The sequence below is a fragment of the Sminthopsis crassicaudata genome, chromosome 3, assembly GCF_048593235.1.
Source record: "Sminthopsis crassicaudata isolate SCR6 chromosome 3, ASM4859323v1, whole genome shotgun sequence".
Lineage (NCBI taxonomy): Eukaryota > Metazoa > Chordata > Mammalia > Dasyuromorphia > Dasyuridae > Sminthopsis > Sminthopsis crassicaudata.
Genome location: NC_133619.1, coordinates 574147383 through 574157289, shown reverse-complemented (window position 1 = coordinate 574157289; position 9907 = coordinate 574147383). Strand labels below are relative to the sequence as shown.

At 38.8% G+C, this 9907-nt stretch overlaps 1 long non-coding RNA gene and 1 pseudogene across 1 annotated transcript in view; both read right to left on the bottom strand.

Moving 5' to 3' along the window:
- Nucleotides 1-400: 400 nt before the first annotated feature.
- Nucleotides 401-1173, bottom strand: LOC141562417 (small ribosomal subunit protein uS11 pseudogene; annotated as a pseudogene).
- Nucleotides 1174-8604: 7431 nt separating this feature from the next.
- The window catches only part of LOC141559826 (uncharacterized), a 13181-nt gene continuing 11878 nt past the window's right edge, over nucleotides 8605-9907 (bottom strand). Inside the window, exon 3 of the long non-coding RNA XR_012487576.1 lies at nucleotides 8605-9524. This is a non-coding gene — a long non-coding RNA (uncharacterized LOC141559826). The remainder of the gene's footprint in view (nucleotides 9525-9907) is intronic.

Genomic DNA, 9907 nt, shown 5'->3' with positions numbered 1-9907 from the left:
GAAAGTCTGATTCAACCCTAAGATCAAAAATGGATCCTTTTGATCCCAGAAAGTCTCTCCCTCTCAGAAATCCAAATAAAATATTAAAAACTCTCTAATCTCTATCTTGCCTCAGTTTCTCTGGTATTACTGTTGCACTTTAAAGGATGGGGAATAGAACACGGAAACAAATAATTGCCAAATATACAGGAGAGATCCAGACAAAGCACTCTAGGAAAATGTTACATGGGAGAGAGTACTTCCAGATAGGAGTGTATAATGTGGTGAACCAGGAAGGCTTTGTAGAAGAGGTAACCCCTAAGATTGACCTTGAAAGAAGAGAAGAATTTTATTCATTCATTTCATTTTTTTCTGACTATTGTGACATTTTTATTGGCAAAAAGAATCCAGCAAACAATATTTACAGACAACAGCCATGGTGATCACCCTTTCTGCCAGTAGAGTCAGAGGAGATTGGAGTGACATCCTCAGAAGGCCCTCTCCACTTCAGAATGTGCTCTCAGGGCTCACTGTGAGACAGGACCAGGTTCCTTAGTTCTTTTTCTCCTGTGGCCCAAAGTGCCCCCCTATGAAGGACAGTGGTGTCTATTTCTTTACATATCTTGGCAATGTCCTGAGCACCCAACATCACAGCATAAGGAGGAGATTCACCTGCGCCGGCCTTGACCTTCATCCCACCTGTCGCTCAGCAGATGGTTTCTTCACCAGAGAGATTAGACTCTAAAGTGTCTAAAGTGTCACTGAAGGAAGCAAAGATATGGCAGACATTATCTCCCTCTATAACCTGAGACCAAGGCTGATGACCTGCCCTTCCTTCTTTCCCATCCCCTTGCAAGGTGCCATTTCTGCTACTCTGCTTGGGCTGCCAACACCAAAAAGAGAATTTTAGCAGATGAAGATGCTCAGAGAATATAGTGGGAGATAATGTGAACAAATGCACAGAGGCTGGAGGCTGAAAGATAAAGTCAAAGAAGAATGAAAAAGTATCATTTGACTAGACCAGAGAATTCACAAAGAAAACAATTATAAAAAAACCCAAAAAATGTAGAAGCTAGATTGTGGGAGGTGAGCCTTCTTTCAATACCAAGCAAGAGGAGTCTGAAAGGTTTTCTGAGTTATACAGTTAGGTCTGTGCTTTAGAAAGACTTTCAGCAACCATGTAAAGGGCAGCTCTCCTTGAAATATATTCAATTTGTAGTACAAGATGATTTCTAGGTCCTCTGCCACTATAAATGTGTAAAACATTCATATCATCCAAACTGTCATCAGCATCAAAAAGTATTTATTAAGATAGATGTGGGGAAAGTGGAGAAAGACCATTAAGAACATAAAAAATGTAAAAGATATGGAAAGTAGGAGCTGTAAAGAAATTTTAAAGAGCCAGAAAAGTGAAGGAAGAAATTAGACTGTCTTCAAGAACACAGACGTTATTTTTTTAAGGATGGTTATCAGTTCTCCATTAATATGAAAGAAAATAAGCTTAAATTATAGTAAGAGATGTAGGTGATCACCATCAGGAAAACCATGATAATGGTGATTAAACTCTTGAATGGAAGAAGTTATTAAGGGAGATTGAACAATATTCATGCCTGGAGATTAAATCAGCTCTGCTGATCTGAAATAATGGACACTCCAGTGAGTCTTCTGGGTTGCTTTAACATAGTAATTCCTGAAATTGTAGGTGCTGGGCTCAAATATCTCTTGTGGGATCTTTAAATTTGAAAATCTTATAGATCAAAGCTTCTTAGGTGATGGTTTGTGACCCAATATGAGGTCTCTTAACTGAAAGTAGAAGTCATGAAATTATTTATTATCAGGGAATATTTGATTTGTATACCTCTTTTATATACCTATATATCTCAGGTCACATAAAAATTTCTCAGGCAAAAAGGGGTTGCTAGTGGAAAACTTTTTTTAAAAATCCTATCATAGACAATGATAGAGGTTCTCAAAATTTGGTCCCCAGACCCTTTTAAGAGTTCTTAAGGTCAAACATTTTCATAATAATACTAAAACATTTTAATTTCCAATATAGTAAATAGCTTTAAATATAACCCACATATACACAAAAGTTCTTTTTTGGGAGAGGACCTCAATAATTTTTAGGAGTATAAAGGTATATCTAAAGACCAAAAAGTTTGAGAAGTGTTAGACTGTGACATGTTTCAATTAGGTCTGCAGAACTAAGAAACTACTTTTCCCCCCTTTTATGCCAAATGAAATATTTCAATAAAAGGCATTTTTTCATTATTCCAAATAGGATTCCGCTGTTTGTTTTCTACCATTATTCACTTTACTAGTTCTTAGCTCTTCTGGAGCTGCATATTAATAGAATAGCAACCAAAACAAAGCTTTTAAAAATACAGTTGGAGACATTTGTTCCAAATGAAATTCATAGCAAATAAAATTACAGTCTATATAATATTGTAATCATAAGATTTAAGGGAATTTCTTTAACTTAAATATACCAGCTTATGAAAATAGTGTGGAATTTAAATGTAGAAAAAACTGAGACTATTAATTGACATATGTCATTTAAAATAGTCCCCAAAGCATTTTACCTATATTATCTCACTTAAGTCTTACAACGACCCTATCAGCTAAATAGTATTGGTATTATTGTCCCAATTTACAAATGAGGAAACTGAAGCTAGAAAGATTAAGTTACTATTCATGACCACACACCAATAAATAAATATTGCAGAGGTTTTGAACCACATATTCCTGACTCCAAGCTCAGAATTCTAGCCACTATGTATCATATAGCCCTCAATTCAACAAATATTTATTTAACACTTTTATGTTCAAGAGACTGTGCTAGGATACTAGGCACACAAAGATAAAAATTAAAATAATCTCTCCTTGTCAGGGAGTTCTTCCTTCATGTCTCAACTCCTTGCCTTTGCAATGACTGTCTATCCTTGCAAAGTATTCTCTCCTCACATTTGTCAATGAGTCCCTTGCTTCCTTTAAGACTTGAAGCTCAACTATCCTATCCTTGATATAAAGTCTTTCCTGATCTCCCCAGATCCTCCCCACGATTTTTTTATCTTTTATTATTTTTGTAGATGACCCATATAGTCCTATTCTCACTGCTGAGTGAGGGTCACTAGAACAATACTAGCTACATCTCTTCTCAGGGATTTAGGGGTTATCTCCTAGTTCCTGTACTCCCACTGATGTACATCTTGCCATAATTATTTGCTGAATGTTAATTAATTTAGACTCTAGGAGAAAGTGGGCTCAGGCTTATGCCACAGTTCTCAGTTTTCCTAATTATCCTGACCCATTCCTGACTCAGTTTCCCTGCTTCTCAAAGCTCAGTGCTGTAAAACCTCCCCTCCCTCTTTATCAGAATACTTGATAAGGATAAAAGATCTTATGTTTTAGAATATCAGAATTCCTCTCCCCATCCCAAGCTATCAGAATATCCAATACCATCTTATCAAGATGCCTCTCCCCATGTCTGGGGTGCCCTCCTCTATTATGTCATCTCATCTCTGGAGACTCACCCCACCCTGTTCCAGCTCTCAGCACCTGACTCCGCCCCCATCTCAGACTACCCCCTGAGTCTGAGCCATGTGTATATAGGTCATTGAGAACTCACACTGTTTGCTGGATTCTTGGAGACCATAGTCTCATTCAGCCCTGGGACCAAACCACGGATCCATTTGGTCCCAGTAAATCTCTCCCTTTCAAATAAAATATTAAATACTCTCTAATCTCTATCTTGCCTCAGTTTCTCTGGCATTACACTAGGAAATATTATTTCTTTTGTTAGAGTTGTCCAAATATTTCTCCCAGGTAAACCTTAAACTCTAAAAATGAAATCTATCATTATTTTTTGTCTTTTTTTTTTCCTCTTTCTTCTTTTTTAATTCCTAATTTCCTCTTCCTTATTTCTTCTTTCTCTTCCTTCTCTTCTTCCCCCTGTTAACATAAGAATTATTATTGTTAGGCAAAAACAGAGGTGAGACCAGTCCAGAAAAATAAATGAGAACTAGTAGAGAAATTAGAAAGTGCCTGACCTGAAGTCACAAGGATCTGCTTTCATATACTGCTTCAGACACTTATTAGCTATTTAACCCAGAATAATTCACTTCAACTCTTTTTGCCTCCATTTTCTCATCATAAAATAGTGAGAATAATAGCACCTAATTCTCATGGCCTCAAGGATCAAATGAGAGAATATTTGAAGTTCACTTTGAAAACCTTAAAGCACTACATAAATATTAGATATTACTATTGTTGTTAAGAAATGTAGGATTGGGATTTACTCAGTAAACATGACTGAATATCAGATTTAAGAGATAGAAAGGATTTTAATTGTCATGTAGTTCAACCCCTTTGTTTTACAGATGAGAAAACGTGGCTTTTCCAGGGCAAGCAGAAGCAGTAACATACTGCTACCACATTGCCTAGGGTAAATTTTCAATGGGGAAGAAAGGAAAAAGGAAGATTTTTTTTCCAGGGTGGGGGGTGTTAAGGAGGTAGGAAAATTGAAGGAAAGAAATGCTTTTTAATTAAAATATATATGTATATATTAAATTGGAAAGTGATGATAAGGATTCTGGGCAGGAGGGGGAGTAGAGAGGAAATGAGTCATCAAGACCCTTTGGAGGCACATTGTCCTAAAGTACAGGAATTCTGAATCCAGTACTGCTACATGCAAAACACCTGGTCAGCTTTTCCTCACTCCTTTATTGACCAGAAGAATACTGCAATAATGAATAATCACTGTGGTACTTAAGAAGGGCCTTTGAGAAACAGGTATTGACTTAATGAATAAGAATAGGCAGGCTCTGACCGGAAGATCCAGCCTGGGCAGAGACTAGCCTTCCCAGAGAGAGGAGGTAAAGAACCCAGACTGGGGGGGGTGCACCTCCATCAAAAAAGGACCAAGCTGAAAACTGAACGCTTCAAAAAACCAAAAGGGATAATTAACACTTTGTGGGATGGGATTATATTAGCCACTCTCATATAGTTAGTGTTTTTCTATCTCTGAAGCATTTTATTTACAATAGCCCTGTTAAGGAAATAATACCATTACAGCCATCCCCATTTTAAAGATGAGGGAAATGAAACTCAGAGAGATTGAGATTTTTCCATGCCCTCTCTCATCTAGGCAACATGGTAGAATAGCAGAGTTCTGGATAAGGAATTAGGAAAAATCTGAGTTCAAGTGCCACCTCTGTCCCTATCTGTGTGGCCCTAGGGTGTCCACAAGGTCATTTTCTAATACTATAGGATGCTTAGTTTCTATCTACATCATAGGTCCAGTGCCCAGGCCTAGTTTACCTTATATCCAGTTCATGCATAGCAACATATGCTCATGTTGTCCCTTCATCCTCCCTTACCTCCTGCCCAGTGAGACTGTAAGATCCTCTAGTACTGAACCTCTTCAATTTTTGGTTTTTTTATTCCAAGTGCCTAGCCTATAGAAAGTGTTTAATAAATGTTTGACTCACTGATCAATGTATTTGTTATGAAGATCCAAAGTGATAATATGTGTAAATTACTGTATAAACATCAGCTCTTATTGCTAAATGGCTATGTCCTGAATCTAAGGCTTCTGACTCCACATCCAAAGCCCTTCCTAAAAAACTATGGGGCTGGCTTGAGTCAGCTAAACAGAAGTAATTGCAAGAACAGATAATTTAAACTGCCCTTGGAGGCGACCAAAAGTGGAAGAAGGTGTGCAGTTAGAGACTCTGACAGGTTGACACAGTCAGGTAAAAGCCATCCAGGCATTAAGTATACTGGTTTTGAAGGGGAGTGAAAAGTGGGGAGAATAAGATGTGCTGACAGCCTCTATTTAGGAGAGGAAATAGGTCTAAAGTGCAGTTATTAACTTGCTTTCATTCACACACATTTTTAAGAGGCTAAGGGACTGCTAGCTCTGGACCAGCTGTAGAGATAAACAACAGGACAGATGTATCATAGGCAGCCTGTGTGGCAACCAGAGCATATGCCAGGTATTAAAGCTAATGAATAAACAATAGTCTACTGCAGCGATTGCATTTGTATTTATCAGTTCCTGGGCTTTCTGCGTGGTTGTATGCCAAGGTGTGTGACAGAGATATACCCTCATGATGTAAGCCAAAGTGATTCCTGTTTTTGTAGAGCTCATTAAGAGGACAGTAACAAAGCAGGAGCCTGGCAGGGAGGTGGGAGACTCATCAGTGCCCAAAGCCTGGTGTTCCACACTGTGATTGATGAATTGTTGCTGAAGGGCGTTGCCATTTTGGGATGTTCTGTTCTTGACTGTTCTGAAGAAGAAGGTATTAGCAGCCTGATGAGGTGACTTCATTTAACCTTTCTATGTTCAAAAGTCCATGGAGCTTTTTTTAATCCTCTAGCATTCATAGATGCTATGTAGCTCACAGAACAGGGGGTATCTGATGTCAAAGGGGCAAACCCTATTCAGGGAGGAAGCAAGGTGCCTTTAATAGGTAGTCCCTGCTGCAATGAGAGTCCTCTCAGAATTGAGCAGCCACAGAATTAGTGGCCAAGCTATTCTGAGGGGAAGGGATTGCTGCTTTCATAGCTTTGGAACTGGAAAGAAGAGTTCAGCTTGAAACATCTCCCCATTTAGCAGTGGCAAAGGTAGAATTTGAATTCAGATCTTTGACTCCCAATCTACAGGTCTTTCCAGTGTACCATACTCCTTCCCTTCTCTAGTTAATTCTGGACCCAATAATTTGCCAAAATCTGTTTAGGAACAATTATTCACATTCTATGTGCATTCTATGTGGTCGAGCAACCTCAACAGAAATAATATAGTTTGTCCCAAAATACTTTATTAGTTTTATTTTAATGTGAATGAACATGTGAGAAATGTTTTTTTTTAATTGAGTATGTCAACACAAAAAAAAAAAAAAGGTCTTTAACATATTAGAAGCAGGTCCTTGAACTGGTGTGAAACTTTTATAATATGTGTCTCTCTTTTAAATTTCTTGTCTCCTAACCATTCCACATCCTAGAGTGCCTAAGAATTAGAGATAGAAAAAAGATGGGAATAAATGTATTAGTAATGTGAAAATAATGTAGGTGGGGAGTTGATGAAATGGAGGGAGAGACACAGGAAGTTTGTACCAGATGGCAGGAGGTGAGGAGGCGAAGGCCTTTGACCCATGTTCGGCCAAACTGGCTGAAAGGACAAAGGAAGCCAGTGTCAGTGAAGCAGAGGAAGGGGACCAATGTCGGGGGGAGGGTGGAAAGGATCAGAGGTAGGTCTGAGACAGTCAGGGCTTGGAAACAAAGGAGCAATTTTGAAATGGGTTATTAACAGGGAGCCACAGGGGTTGGTGGTGACTTGGGGGAGGGCAGGAGGAGTAATTGTGTTTTTTGTGTGTGGGATAAGTGGATGGTTGTCCTGAAAACTTCCACTTTTCTTCCAGGAATGGACAAAGAGGCATAGACCTCAGGGCCTGAATTGTTCTGATACATAGGCTTAAATTATAATGGACTATAGAGATTATCCCAAAATCTAATCAAATCTGAACTTTTCTATGTCTTCTTCAATCCTCTGTTAGTACTGACCCTCTCCCCTCCCCAGCCCACTCTATCCTTCCTGGAATCAATACAGAGTGCATTTTGCCTATGAAAATACAGATAGCACTGGGGGAGGAAATATAGATAAGAATGGCTAATTAACATTTAAGGACTGGAATTGAAAAATATTGTACAGAAGCTGAAAAGAGAAAGGGGATGGAATTGTGGGCAGAGATTTAGAAACAACTAATCCCTGAGCTCCCAAAAGAGGATCGGGCAGAGAAAGAAGGAGGCAGAAATAAAATTGGGAAATGCAGAGTGAGTAATGCAGATTTCTAAGGAGAAAACTGACTACCCAAAATCTTTGATGACTTAGGAAGAGATGGCAAAGTGCTCTGTCAGACTTTTTTTTCCTTCAAATTCTGATTTGATCTTTTAGCAGAGAGAATTTTCAGAAAATAAAGGGAACGTTGCTGAATAAAGAGGACAAGGTTAAAAATATGGTCTGGAAATACCTTGAAGTCTTGAAGGAGCCCCAGATTGTTTTCAGAGAAGATAGACTGGGCAAAAGACTTTTGTTTCAGGATCCTGTCAGTCTGGTAATAGTCTTCCCCTGTTGTACTGAAACTATTCCTTCTGAAATTGCATTCCACTTCCTAAGTCAACTAAATGACTTTTGTTTTCTTGGATTTTAAACTCCAGGTTTCTCCTTTAGTCTTTGTGATACTCCATCACCCACTGGCTACTTTTGTCTGTATTTTGCATGCCTAGGAGCTGCATCCTTCTAGTCTGGAAGTTCTTTGGAAGTACTTGACTCCTATGGTGTTTTTGTAATAAGCCAACCTAGCTTTTCTTGGGGCCGGATTTCCAGCCTAGCCTTTCTAGGGCGTTTGAGGAATGAATCAGGAGATAACTGCAAAGATTGGTGATTTTTTTTCTAAACCTTATGGTCCTTTTTTAATTTATAAAAGTTAGAGAAATATAAATATTATTGACATGGCTGGCAGCATTGGTAGCAGAGGGCAAAGAATTGGGGTTTAAAAGACTGGGTAAGTAGCAGTTTTCCCCATGAGTAATGACTTTCTATTTTTCATTGCCATTTTCCAGCTGTCCTGGAAAGGTTCAATTACCTTGTGTAACCACTGAAGAACCAGGGACCTGGGGCACTGTGACCCACTTCCTCCTCCAAAGAGTCCTGTGCTCTGGACCCAGCTGTGCTGTTCAACTAGGTTCAGTCCTGAAAGATCTAGCCTCTAAAGAAATGAAGGATAACTGGGCTTCTTCCTCTCAAGCTCTTCTAAGTCTTTCAACCTGTATATCTCACACCTTGATGAAATCTTTCTACTTTAAATAATCTATTTATTTCAACTACGAATCTCCAGACAAAGTTGGAGGGAATTAAAAAATACTCATTGTACAATGTCAATCTGATAGTAGATGGATATTTGTTCCTTTTCACAAAAGAAATGCTGAAGGACAAAGAAAATCCATTATCTTTATTAATAGGATGACTTAAAAGGGGATCCAAGAATTTAACTTGCAACAATCATTATAAAATCTCTTGGGACAGATATTTAAATCTCTTCAGAACATAAAGCACTTTGTGAGCCTACTGACTGGGCATTTCACAATTTACCTTGGTTCTGCACTGTCCAAACAGCTCCTGGGCCAATCTTCTGCTAGTAAACATTTTTTTCCCAAAAAGAAATTCCCTCAATTGCCGATCACCTTCACTTGATTGACTTGATGGACTTCTGGATCTCTAAATCTCCCACGGTCATCTCCAAAGCTGGATATATTCATCTGAAGATAGGTTCAATCTTCTTAGGAAACAAGAGGGGGCATTGTTCCTGGCCTATTGTAAATATATGCTTAATAACTGATCCCCCACAAAAACCAAAGAGGTAGCGGGGACTCCAGGTGCAAGCTCACATGGTGAGTCTGTGACACCCATGGGAGTAGCTTCCATGTGGCCAGGGGATCCAACCCCTCACCCTTTCACTGCAAGTTTCAAAGTTATATGATGTCACCTGGAGAATCAAAGAAAGACTGAATCAGAAGCTGTCTCTTCTTTTAATGGATATAGTCCCCACTCCCCTGACATGGTCACAGGGCAGGATAAGAACCAAAGGACTATTTCATATGAACATACCAAGTCTGGTCATTACTAAGTCAGCATATATTCAAGAGGCACCCAGGAAGGGCATTATTTCTGAAGGATCCAAATGCTAAGTCATCCAGGTAATAATAAGCATGAAATATTAGTGGATGTCCTGCCAAACCCTGGTAAACTTGTATTTACTTTGCATATTTGCATATTTTTACCGGATACATATTGTTTGCTTCCCCAAAAACATGTAAACTCTTAATAGCAAGGTACTATTTCATTTTTCTCTTTGTACCTCTAAACATC